Raw genomic sequence first — 17,511 nt, forward strand, 5'->3', positions numbered from 1 at the left:
ATGGGGACCCCACTCTCCTGAACCCCCTCTTCTGGCCTTCAAACCATTCTCCAAGCTCATCAGAAGCCAGCTCCCCACAGACCAGGACCCACCAACTCAAAGCAGCACCAGACCCTGCCACAACAGATGCAAAACCTGCCGACACAGCTCCACTGCTGCGGTGATCAGCATCCCCCAAGACACACCTTTTGAGTTCCCTGGTCCTACACATGCCCATCACAACATGGGGTGTATCCCATCCAGGATGCTAAATGCCCCAGAACAACTGTGTGGGTGAAACCAAACAGCACAATGCTCTCCAATGAGCTCACACAGGAAAATGACAAAAGACAAACACCCTGTCACCTGTGGGTGAACACTTCACAAAGTGATCACTGTCTCACCTGTCTGTCCTCACTCGCAACAGAAACCTGCACAAACACCTGGCAAAATATGAGCCAGGGAGCTTAAATTCATAACTTTGCTAGACACTAAAAATCACGGACTGAATAGACAGTGGATTTATGGCTTATTACAACAATCTGTAACCCAGCTAACCACCCCCTCCCGCAGCTTTCTCCTCCCCGCCCCCACATAACTGGAGGGGTGTTAACAGGCCACTTCACCTTGCATGGTTCCTTGAAATGTGTTAACTAAACAATCTGTTCCTCCCGGTATTTTGCTGTGATGCCAAGTACCTTTCCCGTCTCTCTCTCACCAACAGGACAGACATTACCTCTCCCCCGGTCTCTCTAGTTTCATGCAGCTGCCGACTAGGTGTGTGGAGGGGCTTCTCCCCTGAGGTGGGACAGCAAAATGGCACCCGGGCATTCGCTGCACCTGTTAGAATTGGCATGTGCTTCTAAGCATGCAGCCAACCTGGCCGAAGTATTAGGCATTTTCTAAGTAATGAGACTGTGCTCAACGGAAGGGGGTGCTGTTCCTCTGAGCTAAACCCAGACACACGAACACAGCAGATCCTCAGTGCCGTGCCGTCCCAAAGCCATGCAGAAGGAAGGAAAATCAGCAGGAAGGATGTGATCATCCCCCTCAAGCCATAGTGAGTCACAGGGTCCATTCTGAGCCACACCAGCATTGGCAAGAAGATAAAGAAAAGGTGCAGGGAATGGGGTGCATGGGGAGGGGGCACGCACTGGGGTACAAATCAGGAGAGAGGCTTTAAACAACTAAACCGTTTTGTTTAAGCTGGGGAGAGGTTCTAGCCTAACTGAGCTAGACTCAAGAGTGGCTGGGAGTGACAGAGGCAGGTCCAAGGTCTGTCCCAGCCCAGGGCAGGAAGCCCCACTGCAGCTGCCCGCAGGCCAGCATGGCTCTGGTGCACAGCAGCCGCGCAGAACCCACTTCCTTCCAACTCTTTCAGCTCACACAATGTGAGCCACTCACTTGTTCCTTAGGACCAGGGAGGCTGAGCCAAACAGCGCTCCAGTGCTGAGACAGCTTTGTTAACATTTGGGGAAAGGACTGACCCATTGCCAAGTTCTGCTGCTCTGACCCAGAGAGCCTAGTCAGCCTGTGCCCTGATTTACAGACAGGATCTTCTCTCTTCACAGTGCACCACAGCATGCTGTTTGCATGGTGCCACATCTGGAGGGAGCAGCCTTCTGATGCACCCTAGCACGTGCACATCTGTACCTCAGGGTCCCTGCAAAAGGTTAAACAGAGCATCAAACATACCTGGTCAGTCTCTAGACTAAGTCTGGCTACTGCTTTCTCCAAAGGACAGCTGGGCACTGCTACAGCTCAGTCAGAATTCCTCCAGAGCGCCTGTTCCTCTAGCATGTGCACGAAATGCAGAGCTGGCGAGCTAGAGGATGCAAAGCAAGCCCAGAGCAAGGATTCACCAAGCCTCTTTTACTCTACCACCAAAGGCACTATGTGACCAGAGCCATGTCAGCCTTTCCTCGGGTTCAGTGTTTGGTGAGGAGGGAAGGTCTTACACAGATGTAGCTGGCTGGGAAGAATGTAAAGTCTTACCCTGGGGTGGGGGAGGGTGGCCAGTGCAGAGAAAAGAAAGCCAGACAAAAAGAGAGAGAGAGAGAGAGAGAAAGAAAGAAGAGACAGAGAGAAGGAGGGGCAGGGAGAGAGTGGAGGCAGAGAAACAAAGAGGAGAGGGGGGATGGGAGACAGGAGAGAAAGGGGGATGGGGAGGGATGGAAGGAGGAAGGACAGAGCTGGGGGAGGGGGAAGGCAGACTGAGGAGAGAAGGAATAAGAAGCAAGCAGCTGGAAAGCAGGAACTGTGGTGTATGCAGTACGGTACCGTCCCCGCAAGGCTTCTTGGCCAGGATCGGCTCTGACCCGCCCTGGGGTAAATCCAGAGTTACTCCTCCAAGTGAAGGAAGTTCCTGCAGACCCACAGTGCAAAATCTGCCCTTTAGGCCCCAGGGAGTGAAGGGTCCCCATTCTCTGACCCACCAGTGCCCACGGACAGTGCTGTTCAGAGGACTCCAGGCAAGGTCACATCAGCAATATCCCTCCAGCTGGACAGAGCAAAATGTCTATTTTAACCATCCCCAATGTCTCCTGACAGAAGGCTTGGAACCTGCAGCTACCGCGGGGTCACAGCCCTTGGGCCTGGCACAACTAGATCTCAGGCATCAGAGTGCTGCTGGCTCCCAGCGACAGCACAACCTGGGACCCACAGCACCTGGGCCAGTTCAGCTGCTGCTCCAGAGACAGCCAGGCAGTGTGTGCGGAGAGCACAGAGCACCAGGGAATGGGGCACCTGAGCGATGCAGCCAGGGAAAGTGAACTGGAGATTGCCAGAGACCCACCTTTCCTTCCCCACTCCCCCGCTTTCTTCACCAGCTGTGCAACCCACCACCCATCTGAACACTTTCACAGCTGAATGTGTGGTTCATGTTACTTGTGGACCCGCAAGGAAACCCTCTGGCTCCCCATATCACAGCCAATTGCCCTGCCCTTCAAGGAGGGCCAGACTCGCTTGGAAGCCATCAGTCCTGCTCTCTACTCAGCCAAAGGGATCAAAGAAAGCAAGACACCCGCTTCCATGAGAGTGCATGTCCCCCTTGCAGCACCAACTGATACTTGCCGGGCTAGGGAGAGAAACCAGGAACCGAATACAGGTCCCCAGCACAACGGCATCACCTTTTAGGCCACCATTGTAGATACTTCTCCATCTTCTCCTGGCCAGGTGGCGTTTCCAAAGCCATGATCCTTAATGTTTGGAGACTACTGAATATCAAACATCAGATTAGCATTGCCACATGCTGTTTCCTCGGTTCTAGCTCATCTTGGGGTTTCACTCAGCAGATTACACCCTTATGCCCCACAGACACACCAGCCATCAAGTAAAAACCCACCACTACCACAACCCAGACCTCCTGCCATTAGAGCTAGGAGCCGACAGAATCCAGCTCCCCCCTGCCATTAATCTGTTTGTCAATCATCGCAGAACTCCCTCCCAGCATGCACCACGAGAGGCAGGGTCTCCAAACATCTGTGCCAGAAGCTGAGTGCAGAGAGTGGGATTGCAAGGACGAGAAGTGCAAAACCGAGGCATTTCCTGGGAGGAGGAGAATCTAGAGAACTGGCCTGAAGAGGCTAATCTATATAATTCTCAATGAAAGTGATGGAGCTAAAAGCAGGCGCTAGGTTCCCCTTTGTAGGGCCTGAGACTAGAAGGGGTGTGGAGCCAGAGTTCTCTTCCCCAGGCTTTGCAAGGAGGAATTGGAAATGATTTTGAGAGGAGAACCCAATTCCCTGTGATAATCTGGCTTTATTGTCTGGAGTACAATTGAAATCCTGATCCGAGGCCTAGCGGACCGACCCACCTCCCCCTTACAGGCTCATCTCCGGCTTTTGCCATCATGAACAGAGGACTTCGTCCCTTTCCACTGCACACAGGGGAGAGATTCCTGCCAAGCGGGTAACAATCATGGACACGTTTTTCCCAGCAGCAGCTTTAAACTGACTCCTATTCAGCTTCTCACTGCTCCTGGTGCCACTGAGTAAATGCTAGCATGCATAGGAAGGGTTATGCAAAGCGACACATTCAGAACTGGAACAGGCCTAGAGAACAGAGGGCAGGGGACAATCCTGCACCATTCTCCAGGGCCGGGGGAAGAAGGAGTGAGTATAAACTAGAGGAGACCCAGCAGGTTCTCTCTCTCCAGTTCTATGGGAGCGACCCTTTCTCTCTGTGGCTGCAGGGGCACTGGGACAGCCCAAAGACAGGAGGAGGAGAGCAAATGGCACACTCACGGTGCTGAGAACAGGACTAATGACTAACAAAACCTTTCCATGCAGAACAATTGGGGATTCCTACCTCCCAACACTGTCAGGACATGGCTCCCCAGGACATGCAGAACTGACCCAAAAACCTTGCTTGTGTGCGCACAATTCAGTCCTTTGGACTTTTCTATGACACCCATCCAGGCCCTCACCTGCAAGGTGACAGGTGAGGGAGCAAGACAACTACGGTGTTAGCCACTCAGACAAGGGAAGCAGGTTTTCTACACACACTTCACAGGGGGAGAAATGGGGAATCAGACAAACATTGTTTCACTTCCTTACTTCACGTTTCCTTTTTGTGCAACTTTCTCGATTCTGCCCCAGACAGAAGCCTGGGAATGGCTCTTTTCAGCAGATTGACCGTTTGGGAATCGCCCTCAGCTTGTATGGTGGCAGAGTGCTGGGAAGGACAGCAGCCTCTCAGCTGCAGAGATCGGACTTCAAACCTCCCTTAGCACCACCAAGTACAAGTGCAGTTAGTGCTGCAATTCCAGCACAAAGCCGCTAAAACAGGCTGTCACGGAGTCCCCGGGCCATGCTCTGGAACTGCTCCCCACCAAGCCAGGCAGGACTCTGGGGAGCCTCCTCTCCCTTGGAGCAGACTGTCTTCAGGGCAAGAAGCTCACACGGCTTCTCCTTCCTGGTCTCTCCTTGGAGCATTCAGCATCCCCTGCCCCTCCATGTGCTTCCCACAGTGAGCCCGCCCAGGCGGGGTCCTGGGGAAGCCAGAGGGTCCTGCACCCCTACTTCGCAGTCAGACGTGACTCTCAGCCAGCCAGTAACACAGAGGTTTATTTAGATGACAGGAACACAGTCCAAAACAGGTCTTGCCGGTACAGACAACAGGACCCCCTTTAGTTAGGTCCTTCTGGAGCCCCCAGGGAGACCACAGCCCCGTTGGGAAGCCCAAGCCCTATTGGGTCACCCCCTCCATTTCCCAGTCAGCTCCAAAACTGAAAAACCCTCCAGCCTCTCACTCCGCCTCCCCCCAGCTTCTCCTCCAGCCTTTGTCCAGTTTCCTGGGCAGAGGTGTTACCTGGCCTTCAACCCCCATCCTGGGTTCTCAGGTTACATGCTCAGGTATCCTCCCTTCCGCAAGGAAGCCATCCCAGCACAACTCCCCTGCAAGCTTCCCAGGTCAGTACTCTCCACTCAGCATTCACAAAACACTGCAAGAACATTCCCACTTTGTCATACAAGCCGGCTTAGAAATGGCCCCAGTTGAAGCAATGGAGATTTCAGGCCAGGCTCCAGGAGCACTGCCAGAGCCAGGTGGGTGCTCCGCTCTGAACCGCACAAATGCTGGTCAGAACAGAGGAGCGTCAGCAGGGATTCTGCTTCACAGTGTCTTGTCCAGCACTTGGTCGCACTAAGCCGAGCTCTTGCCAGTGAGGTCAGTCTGTCGAATGAGTCCTAAAGGGGATCTCTACTTAGAAAGGCCCAAGTTGAATTCTTGATGTTCTTCTCCCCCCTGGCAACTTTCCCAACCCCCCTTCCATTCAGGGCTTGAATCTCAGCTTCATTGGTTCCTGGTCCCTCTAGCCCACACATCCAGGCTGTGCCTGGGCCATGGTGCTTCTTCAGGCGGCTCTCTCCAAGACCAGGCCTTTCCTTGCCATCCACACAAATGAAACTCTTGTCTAGACCCTCATCAGCTTACACCGTGACTATGCCAACCTTCCCCTCTGGCCTTGACACAGGGCTCTAGCTCCCCTTTGCACTCACTCAGACTGCTGCTGCAAAAAATCATCTGCTGCAGGCACGTTGCACCCCCAATCCCCACCGCTCTCTGGCCCTCCACTCCTCTCCCCCCAGCTTACCCTTCCTTCTCCCAATCACTGCTACAGCACAAGGATGAAATTTGCTCCAATACTAACCTTTGTGGCAGTGCAGCTCCCTCCCCTCTGCCTAGGCTATGGATCCCTGTCTGCTCGTCATCAGTTCAGATACAGAAATTCTTCCTATAGGCCACACTTATGGATCCTTGTATGGATCTTTTATGGTTCTACACCAAAAACCTTAACATGCTTCCCATGTCTCTCTGGTCTTTCTGGTCATCAGCCACTTACTTACCAAGACGCTTCCCCATTCCACTCTGGGTAATGTTTCTTGTATCGTCTTCCTTACAGCTGAAGCTACACTTACATGTCTGGAAGATGCCTGCGTCTTCTCTAGAATCCATGAGTGTGTGTTTCACTGTCCTCTCATCAGGATGTCCTTGGTTTCCAAAGAGTTTCTGAATGTACTGGCTGAAGGCACTCTGTTTCTTTGTCTCTTCCTTCGCAATCCTGGGGTGGATGCCATTGCGGCCCGTAGAGGTTCTCATTTCCTGTTCTCATGTGCCTATTTGCTTGGGTCTTTCTTCTCCCTCCCACACAGCCTGTGCTTACAGTGGACATCTCTTCCCTGCTCTTCTTTGTAAAGGCTGCTAAAAATTAAATGTTTCCTCAATCAATATACCTCTTGTGTTTAAAATGCCCCTTCTCAGCCATCTCCTTAAATATCTCCTTTCTGATCTCCTGTTCACTACACATTTGCATTGTTTCCTGTGTAGGTTTTATTTGTTCCCATTTTATTTTTAATCACTCAGTTTACCAGTTCTCACCTGTACCTGATGTCTCAGTTTCTTTCCTATATTTTAAACACACACACACACACACACACACACACACACACACACACACACACACACACAGGTCTTTCTATACCCTCGGGTGTAGTCCTTGCTAGATGCCAGCACACACATTCTGTGCTGGAGAGAGATTCATTTATCTCTGGACACTTCCTCTTTTCCCTCCCACTCCATTGTTCAAACTGACTGTTTCACCTAGCCCTTCCTCTCAGCTGAAATCCTTCTGTCCCACCCAGCTTGCAGTCCCAGGTGGCTGCTCTGCCAGCCCCAGGTTGGCAATTAAATCACTTGTGTTCCAGAGCAGCCTTAGTCAACCCAATGAAAGTTTGGCACCGACAGTCCTACAAAAGTCCATCACTGGCTTTAGGTCCCTGAGTGCTTCAGAGGTGCTGAACTCCCACCATTACAGCTGAAGGCAATGGCAGCACCTATGGAAAAAAGCCCTTGAGGATCTCAAGGTGAGCACCCCAAAAAATGAAGACATCAGAGTGAGTGGCTACTTTTAGAAAAATTTGACCCATCTCTCTCTGTGGTATGGAGAGGTTTGGTCCATGGGATTGGGTAAGGGCAGGATGTGTGTAATAAATTCTTCCTTACCAAGTTTATAAATCAAGGCTCATCTGCCCGATTGCATCATCTAGTGCTCCTACTCTTGGTCAATCTCTCAATGTTACTCAACAGGTCCTTCTTTCCCTCTAGCCCATATTTCCTTAAACTGATTCCTGCTCAATATACTAGCCTGTGAGAGTCCACAGGGCTGAGCTGCTGTCTCGTTTATGCTCTGTATTGGCCAGGACACCTTTTGGAGGATTGTTAATCTAATATTGCAATACAATTAAATTACACATGTGCTTAAGTGCTTCCCTAAATTGGGGCCAGAATGAATGCTTTGCCTAGGATGTCTATCTTGTTCCAGAATCACCTCAAATAGAACTCTAGCAGGGATACCAAGACTGTTGGGATGTAGATAGAACACAAAAGATGGAGTGAGTGTGGCTACTTAACACAGCCCTATGAAGCAGCGTGGACTAGCTGTTCCAAACATCACACAGGCCTATCAAGCCAACAGGGCACTCTAATCCAGCCTAACGCGGGGGCTTGTCCTCACCAGACGCACCTACATCGGCGCAGCTGCATCGGTAGTGCATCTGGTTGAGACGCGCTCTGTTGATGGGATTACTCCACCACCACCAGAGGCGAAAGCCATGGTCGGTGGGAGAGCATCTCCCACCGACTGCGCAATGCAGACACTGCTTTAAGTCAATGTAATTTATGTCACTCAGGAGGGGTGGGTTTTTCCACACCGAGTGACACAGTTACATCAACTTTAGCAGTAGGGGAGACAAGTCCTGGGTCTTCACTGAGCAAGAAAGTGGTGATAAAACTCCTGTACTTGGATTTACTGCGAGACGCTGTCCAGAAACTTGTACCCACCCCCTGGCAAAAGCTCTTCTCTGCCTTTGGGCTAGAACTAGAGAGATAATCCTTTTCCATGACCAGTGATACCTATCCATTGTAAATAAACCAGACCGTGACCTACACTAGGAAAATGGAACAGGAAGGGATTTGTATAGCTAGCAAGCTGCTTAGCAAATAATTATTTTTTTTTCTTTTTAAAGAAATCATTACCTAATTTAATCGGTCCCATTTCCCATGGCACCAGTGTCTTCAAGTTAGGTAACTGTTTTGCAGACAACGTTAACCTTAATAAAATCAATTGCTTCTGGATAATAAGGAAACAACAAAACTAACTTCAGCCTTTGGCAACTTTCCTGACAAGGGACTAGCTGGATGACATTATGATAAAAGGATCTGGAAGGTGAGTTACCAACCACAACTGCAGTATGATGGGGACAGCAGATATGTTTCAGTGGCACCTTACACAGCAAGATTAAAAATATACACAGGTTGCGTAGGGACAGATGTTGGGGAAAGAGGTGATTTTATGTCCACATGGTGGTCACGCTCAGCTAGTAAATATTGTGATGCAACCAAACCATGATACACTGTTGGATGTTTACTACTGAACGATCTTTCAGCAATTCTGGTGGGGATTCCACGCAGAAATGGTTACACTCCAAAGCACTAATAGCGTGTCTTTTCATAGTCACTAGACTACTAGTAACCTAACACTGCAAAAGAAAAACGTTTATCCAAAACTAGAGGAATGGTTCCAAAAAATACGGGAGCCTAATTTCTCTGTAATATTGAGTATGTATACAGAAAATGGACAAATAGATACTTGGTTAGCTTCTTCCCCGACACAATACACTTACCTGCAAAAAAAGGCTACAGATGGCAGGTTTTTTAATGTTAATAAGTTTACTCATTAACAGACCAAAAAGTAAGTCTACTGAAGACATAACTGTCAAGGTTTTGTTTTTTTTGTTTAAAATGTGTAGCAACAGTTCCTGGTGATATAAGGAGGTTCATCCTCTAATACCCTGCCCACAGAATAACGTAATGATCAGCAAAGCACAATATTTTTCTAAACAAAGTGAAAAGCTCAGTTTTGAAACCATTACTGTTGCATTTCAAATGTGTGTATGGGAATGATTTGTAAGCCTGCTTATGCATCCTACACAGATAGTTTAAAAAAAAAAAAAATTCTTGTTCACTTTTCTATTTATCTAAGGGCACAAGTTCGTGCCAGGTCCTCAAACTCAAGGATAGATGGTTCCTTCTGCTCTGTGTTTTGATAATTGGGATTTTTCTTTACTGTTTGTATGTGTCTTTCATAAATCTTCTTAGATAGCAGACCCGATTAGGCAATGAGTTCTGATAAATCTGTATTCTTGATTTATTTATGGCAGGCATCATCACAATATTCCAAGTTCTTTTTCTTAGTGTGAGAGCAAGTGCTCAGTGTTGGGAAGATGTGCTGTATCTGTAGTTTTTGAGCTATGCAGGATTCTGTCCTGAGGCAGTAGTTCTAGGGAGTGGGAGCTGAGACACAGCAGGAAAGCAGCTTGCTTTCTGCCTTGGTCTCCAATTCTTAAAGCAGAGTTGTTCTCAGGGACCGGGGCATTGGTACTAGATGAAGATTCCTGAAAGAAGAAGTTGTCCTGTGTGCTACTTAGCAATCTCTGTCCCAGAACTGGTGTATGTCTACAATTAAAACATGCCCAGACTCTGCCCAAACGCTGATTTCTCCTCACTTGGGAATCTGATCTGCAACCCCCAGACACAGGCTACTGCTCAGCGGCAGGGCAATGTTGGTGCCAAAACAGGATGCTGCTATGGGAATAAGGAGCAATGGAAGGAGCAATTTCAAGCCATAACGACATCATTGCTCCAGATCCGGGCGAGGCCCATCAGTGAGGCACAAGGGAGGGGTGGGGGTGGGGGGAGAAAGCTTGTATTGCCCCATCAGTCTCCAGATTTGCGCACACACTCAGGGGCTGCAGCAGTGTCTCTGGACTGCCGACACTGCCAAGGGAAACCTACAGCGCTAAGTCTGACAGACTAGGGCTGAGGCTAAAACAGGCAGACATCCTACTTGGGCATCACCTGGTGAGGGGGAAGGTCTCGGAGCCTGGGCTCCAGCCCAAACGGAAACATCTACATGGCTACTTTTATCCCTGCAGCCCAAGCCCTGTGAGCCCATGTCAATTGATCTGGGTGCTAAGACTTGTGCGGTGGGTTTCTCTCTGCAGTGTAGACATACCTGTGATGCTAGGTCACTTACTTTAGCTTGCCTGTTACCAGAACATGACATTACACATGTGGCCGTCTGGCTAGCTCACCGATTCCTACTGTGGAGAGACCAAAGCTCAGATTGATAGCAAAGACACAAAAATTCCCTTGCCACAGCAGTACTGTACCCAGCCATCGGTTTCCATCTCTACTCGATTCTTCACCTTCCCCTGCCCCAGTAACAAAACCTTCACTTCTAGAGAAAAGATTCATATTCAGCTCCTTTTTATCATCTGAAATGTGCCCACAGACAATTATCTGGAAAAGACACACACGGCACTTCCCTATCACCCCAAATTCTGAGCTCTTTGTTCCTTTGCACACTCCTGTGCTTTACCAAGTGTGGCCTCAATGTAGCATCCAGTTTCCAAAGAAAGCTTTCTTGTACTGGAGGAGAAATGTTTCAGATGATGGAAATTCAACTCGTGAGGGGTCAGTGTATGAGGGGTAGCAGAAGGCCTTGCGTGGCAGGCCAGTCCTCGCCCACAGGAAACCTGCCAACCTGAAACATATTCTCACCAGTAACTGCACACCGCACCATAGGAACTCTAGCTCAGGAACCAATCCATGCAACAAACCTCGATACCAACTCTGCCCACATATCTACACCATCGACACCATCACAGGACCTAACCAGATCAGCCACATCATCACCGGTTCATTCACCTGCATGTCCACCAATGTAATATACGCCATCATATGCCAGCAATGCCCCTCTGCTATGTACATCGGCCAAACTGGACAGTCTCTACGGAAAAGGATAAATGGACACAAATCAGACATTAGGAATGGCAATATACAAAAATCTGTAGGAGAACACTTCAACCTCCCTGGCCACACTATAGCAGATCTTAAGGTGGCCATCCTGCAGCAAAAAAACTTCAGGACCAGACTTCAAAGAGAAACTGCTGAGCTTCGGTTCATCTGCAAATTTGACATCAGCAGCTCAGGATTAAACAAAGACTGTGAATGGCTTGCCAACTACAGAACCAGTTTCTCCTCCCTTGGTTTTCACACCTCAGCTGCTAGAACAGGGTCTCATCCTCCCTGATTGAACTAACTTCATTATCTCTAGCTTGCCTGCATATATATACCTGCCCCTGGAAATTTCCACTACATGCATCTGACAAAGTGGGTATTCACCCACGAAAGCTCATGTTCCAAAACGTCTGTTAGCCTATAAGGTGCCACAGGATTCTTTGCTGCTTTTACAGATCCAGACTAACACGGCTACCCCTCTGATACCAAAATACTCTTGTGGCATCCCAGGGGAAAATATTCAAGTTTCTTTTTGCTAGTTGACCCAGAACTTCCCCCCTCATTTCCCTTTACTGTTCAGAATTCACTCCCCCTCCTTTACCAAACATTCATTGTCTTTAAATCCTTTGTTCCCTCATCCCCAGTATCTTCCATCCTTGTCTCCTCTCTATTTCTCTCTTGCTCTCTCATTCTGTTTCCCTAGCAACACCTATCTCAGCTCTGTGGATCTGTTCCCTCTCTCTCTTATCTTTCTTTTTTCTCTTTCATCTATCTCCTAATCTCTTTCTTTATTCCAAACCTCTCTGTCCTTTGCTTGCTTTTCATCTCTTCCAACGTCCCCTCTCAGTCTCTGGGTTACAATTATCTGAACCTCACTTAAAAACCTCTCTCCAAAAACATAAAAACCAACTTCATTAGCCACCATGCCACCAATTCAGCTCCAACCCTTCGTGGAGGCCATCTGCACCGTTCAGACCCCCTACAGATGTCAGAATCAATTGGACTTAACCCCAAACATGCACCCTGCTTGCCTGCCTAAAATACAGACCTCCATCCTCAGGCATGCCCTCTATTCCCACACCCTCAAGGAAGCAAAGAGGAAGGAGAATTTCCATTTCACTTATTGCTACTATGAGAAGTCCAGGATCCAATGAACGGGTATAAATATCTAAAATTGTGCGCAGTCGTTTATTAATCCATATCCTTCTGGTCTAGATACATGGCAAAGGGCCATCACTTTGCCTTACTTTCACCATATAAACCAGCCTTGCAAACACACCTCTCCTTTACCAGACCCTCCCTCACAGAAAACCTCCTCCTTTCCCACCCACTCTTTTCTAATCTCACCCTCAGTGACCGGGTTTTTATGCCCATACAGTATAGGCACCAAATCAGCAAGCCCCTGCCCCCAGACCACTCAGCAAGGTGGGGGTTCTATTCCAAAGGGTGTGTGTCCCAGGCCATTCCCGAATTTCCATCTGTAGCTAAAGCAATCCGAAACAGGAAAAACAAAGGGGGTGGTGTGGGGGAAGAGACACACAAATGCCGTATGAAAATAAATACAGAGAACTGACTGTACTTGCTATCACTATGGCCCTCCAGGTCACAGAAACGGTGCCACGGATGGAAAACAGCATCCTTCAGGAAGTGGAGAAGCTGTGAGAGGGACTGGGGCTGACTCCGACTCAGCACTGCATAATCACTCTCAGTTGACCAGCATTGTCTAAGCCAGGGGTGGGCAAAATTTCTGGGTATGGAAATTGTATGGTGGGCCACGAATGCTCACAAAATTAACAATTCAGAGATAGTCAAATAAACTTTATTAAATAAAGACACAGTTTAGTGGAAACAGACATTAAACCTTACTTATAATCATAAATATACCATCATAAAAGTATTACAATAATTAAACTAAACTTACCTCCTTTCCACACCCTCTTTGATTAATGTGAACAATGCAGCCAGCACTCCCTGGCCAACTACTCTTGGTTTTATCCTCAACAATGGAAAATTAACACTACTCCAACAGACAGTCCCCTAAGCCAACAAGTAGCAGGCCCATGGGCTGGCACATTCCAGGCTCTGATAGCGCGTTTGGGTTGTGCGGCTGCAGTAATGTGTGTCCTCACGCAGGTCCCACCTGAACATGTGGGAGTGTCGGGTAGGCAGAACAGGGCAAGCTCCTGACCCCACTCCCGGGGGGTGGGTTAAAGAGTCTGAAGGGCTGGATGTGGCCTGCGCACCGTTGTTTGACCACCCCTGGTCTAAGCTGTACAGCATCCAAGCTATTAGAACAGTTCATCACCACATGCATCATCCGAAGAAGGTAAAATGGCTCCACCCTGTGCTGTTGTGCACAGATGGTGCCAACTCAAACCCTTCATTCCTCCCCCGGCCAGTTCTCTGCCTCTGCCCAGGGCTGCCCCAGTTTCCTCTCATCCACCATGGGGGACAGCTCACCCAAATACTACAAGATTTCTTCACAGGCGTCCCCACTTAACCATGCAGACAGGACCAGTATGCTGGTAACTAGCACATTCCCATGGGGCACCGTGCTGATCCTCCCTGCTCAACCCAACAGATTCCTTCATCAGTTCAGCTTTTCCTGTTTTCTCCCACCCACAGGAATGTGGGATCCCGAGAGCAGTCACCACGGAAACACCAACCTTTGCTCATGGTTATTGTTCTGAAGAACACTCTCGCTTGGCAACACTTGCAGAGTGTTTGGGAACTGTCACATGCCTTGTAGCGAGCTTGCTTGACGACTTGGTGTAATTCTGCTGCTTGGTGCAAACAAATCAGCTCCTTGCACTTCTACAGCCTGAATCAGCCATTGTCAACCTTCCTCCCACCCCAGTTCTGCTCCAAGTGAAAACTACGCAACTACCAGGAGCTTTCACCTAATCTGGACAATTGCAGGTAAGATCCAGGCTGAGGTTTGTGTCCAGCCAATGCACACACTAGGTCATGCATGGTCCTATTGGCTAAACAGAACCTACCGTTGCTTTTGCTGTAAGCAGGGCTTGAAGTATCAACAGTACCACACCCCACTGCTCAGCGAACAGTACGGCAGGGATGAAAGCAGCGGCGGCTCCAGGCACCAGCTCTCCAAGCGCGTGCACGGGGCGGCAAGCCGCGGGGGGAGGTCTGCCGGTCCCTGCGAGGGTGGCAGTCAGGCAGCCTTTGGCGGCTTGCCTGCGAGAGGTCTGCTGGTCCCGCGGCTTCGGCGTACCTGCCGCCGAATTGCCGAAGCCACGGGACCAGGGACCTCCCACAGGCAAACCGTCTAACGCTGCCTGACTGCCATGCTTGGGGCAGCAAAAAAGCTAGAGCCACCCCTGGATGAAAGTCAAGGGATGGCAATGGAGATGGTCTTGAGATTTAAACAACGGAGTCAATATTGATGGCGTTCTGGCAGAACGCGTCTAATGAAGTGTTACTAAATGGTGACCAACTTGTCCCACTTACTCAAGTCTCTTCCTTTTAAAGCTCAAGAGACAAGGTGGATGAGGTCGTATCTTTTATGGGACCAACATCTGTTGGGGAGAGAGAGGCACTTCTGAGCCACACAGAGCTCTTCTTCAGGTGTCTCTAATATCCTGGGACCAACACGGTGACAGCAACGCTGTCTAAGTCTAGGGCGTTCCACTGCCATTCTTCCGCTGTGCATGATGCCCTTGCTCTGTGTTACCCCACTAGAAGATGGTCACCTAACCAAGCTGTGGAGATCCCCTCAGTCTAAAGCCTTGTGTCCATCAGACCGAAGAGTCTGTGCCTTTCCAGATCAGATGGACAATGTGTGCTTCAGACAACAACTCACAGCTCAGCGCCTAGAGAGCAGGACAGACCCTTCCACAGCCCACGTTCCTCAGTGGGACGTTCCCAGTGTAGAGACCAAGCAAACCTGGCCTCATCCTCTCAAGCCTTTGTCACTGCAGAGCAGCCCACTTGCCTGCACTGCAGAAGGAATGCCCCCAGATCCTGTTGAGGGAGCTCTGTTTTCTCATTTATAAAGCGTCCCTTTCACCACCTCTTGGTGCATGAGCCTCAATGAGAAAATTAACAATTAAAATGTAACTAATGGATACAGTGTCAGAGGGGGAAGAGTTAGCAAGTGGAGGTGGTGGGGGTGGGAGTTAGTTGTTCCTTTTCTGAGCTTAGTCGTAAAGCCAAACACCACATTTCAAACTGAGCAGGGAGCAAGGCAGAGCCCCAACCATGAAGTACTTCCATGGAGTTCTCATCATTTGTAAACAATTTGGGGATAGACTTTGTTTTTGTCATTTTGAGAGAGGGAGGGAGGACAAAGCTATCCCAGAACTAACCAAGCTGGCACTACTGTCTTAGTAGGTTCACTTTAAGCGCCCCCCATACAAATCTCTCCCTTGAAAAACAATTTTTGCTTTTAAGTGAAATAAATAGGGAAAGACTTTCAAGTTCCTCTTTGCTGAAACAACTTCTCTTCTACTCACTCCCTTTCCTCTCTGAAAATAGAAGAGCTATTCAAAAAAGATGCAAAAGAAAAAGGGAACTGAATAGAGGAAGGAGGAGAGAAAGAATGGAACCCCAAGGGGGTGGAGAAAAACAGAATGAAAAGACAGCAAAAGTAAAGAAAAGAGATGAAAAATAAAGGAAGGGAAAAGAAAGACACAGACAGAGAAGCTTTGAAAAGAAAGAATGCTTCAAGCCTGAATACAGTGTGCATGAAAAGGGAACGCTTGAAAAGAAACAGCCACATGAAATGACCTCTCATTCACAGCCTGTGCCAATCACAACTACAATGCAAATCCTTTCTTCTTTTTCACATTCTCTCTTTTTCCAGTGGGGGCAGAGGAAAAGGGAAGAAAGGAGAGTTAATTCTCAACATACCAGAAAATAAATCTGGTTGTTTCTAATGCAGCAAAAGAAACACTGAGCCACTTTTAAAAATACCCCTGAGTAATTACACAAGCAGATATGTAAGGAAACAAATGCAATGCTGTACACATGAGAGGGTTTCTTTAATAAGGATTCTCTCTCAGTTATGCAAAGCTTCCCTCAAATTAAAAGCACAGTGCTTTTCCTAGTAAAATACTGGAACAAATATTCAAAGAAAACAAATCTGTAAACAACTTGAGGGTAACAGAGCCATGAGAAATGCTTAGCACTGGGAGTTGAGAAAGAGCAAACCTGGCCAGAAAACACCATGGCTGCTTTTGTCAGAGCTACAAAGTCAGAGGTCTGATCCTGAGCCATGCTCTGTCAGGATCAGTTCCTCAGCGCATGAAGGGAATGTAATAGAGCTCGACTTTGGTACAGCACTGATACAATAAAGTACAGCTATTTGCAAAATTTCTTCCAAAGGGCTTGCGGATAAGCACTACCACCCAGCCCCTGGCTGGTGGCCTGGATCCAAAAAGCAATGCTAAATGGTAACGCAATGGACTGGAGGAAGGTGTCCAGCGTGGCACTGCATCAGCCAGCATTAGGTCCCACTTTACTCCCAGGCCATCGCTGAAAACATTAAATGAGCAGAACGTTCCAGCTCCAGTACCCAAGACCAGGAGGTGCATGAACTCTAGTGAGGAGAGAGAAGTAATTAAAAAGGACACAGAGATTTGTCTACACTAGGAACTTACGTCAGTAGAACTATGTGGCTCAGAGGTATGGAAAATCCACACCCCTGGGCCATGTAGTTATACCAGCCTCCCATCGACACGGCTATGGGCTCTGGGGAGCACCTCTCCTCTCAGGGTAGCTGGCTCCTCACGAAGTACTACAGGGGTGCCACCGCAGCACTGTCTCTGTAAATCAGAGGTGCGGAAAGGAAACTGACAACTTGGAAAAACAGAGTTAATATGTCTAGAGAAAAAATCCAAAACACAGATCCCAACCAGAGGCAGGAATCTGGAAAGAAGCAACAGGCAAAAATCTACCCAGGCATGAAAATAGACAGCAAATTAGATATGCATTCACAGTGTAATATGGCAGTTTTGGTCAGCATATGAAGAAACAGCCTCATGGAGTACAGAGGAGATAAGTCCATTCTACAGGGTATTGATGTGACCAAGCCTACAACGGTGCAGTCACTTCTGGACACCTCAGTCCCAGAAGGAGACGAATCAACTGGAGAACTCGGAACAACAAGAATGACTAGGGGCTAAAGGCATCAATTTACAAAAGGAGAAACTC

General features: G+C 48.7%; 1 protein-coding gene across 2 annotated transcripts in view; it reads right to left on the minus strand.

Moving 5' to 3' along the window:
* The window catches only part of ZNF710 (zinc finger protein 710), a 47,936-nt gene that overhangs the window by 12,696 nt on the left and 17,729 nt on the right, over positions 1–17,511 (minus strand). Inside the window, exon 1 of one of the 2 annotated variants that reach the window (XM_030577615.1) lies at positions 13,262–13,326. The exons of the other annotated variant lie outside the window; for it this stretch is intronic. The gene's annotated coding sequence lies outside the window, so the exon portion shown is untranslated. Of the gene's footprint in view, positions 1–13,261; positions 13,327–17,511 lie in introns of those variants that run through there. 2 annotated transcript variants of the gene reach the window in all.

Source organism: Gopherus evgoodei, chromosome 10, assembly GCF_007399415.2.
Source record: "Gopherus evgoodei ecotype Sinaloan lineage chromosome 10, rGopEvg1_v1.p, whole genome shotgun sequence".
Classification (NCBI taxonomy): domain Eukaryota; kingdom Metazoa; phylum Chordata; order Testudines; family Testudinidae; genus Gopherus; species Gopherus evgoodei.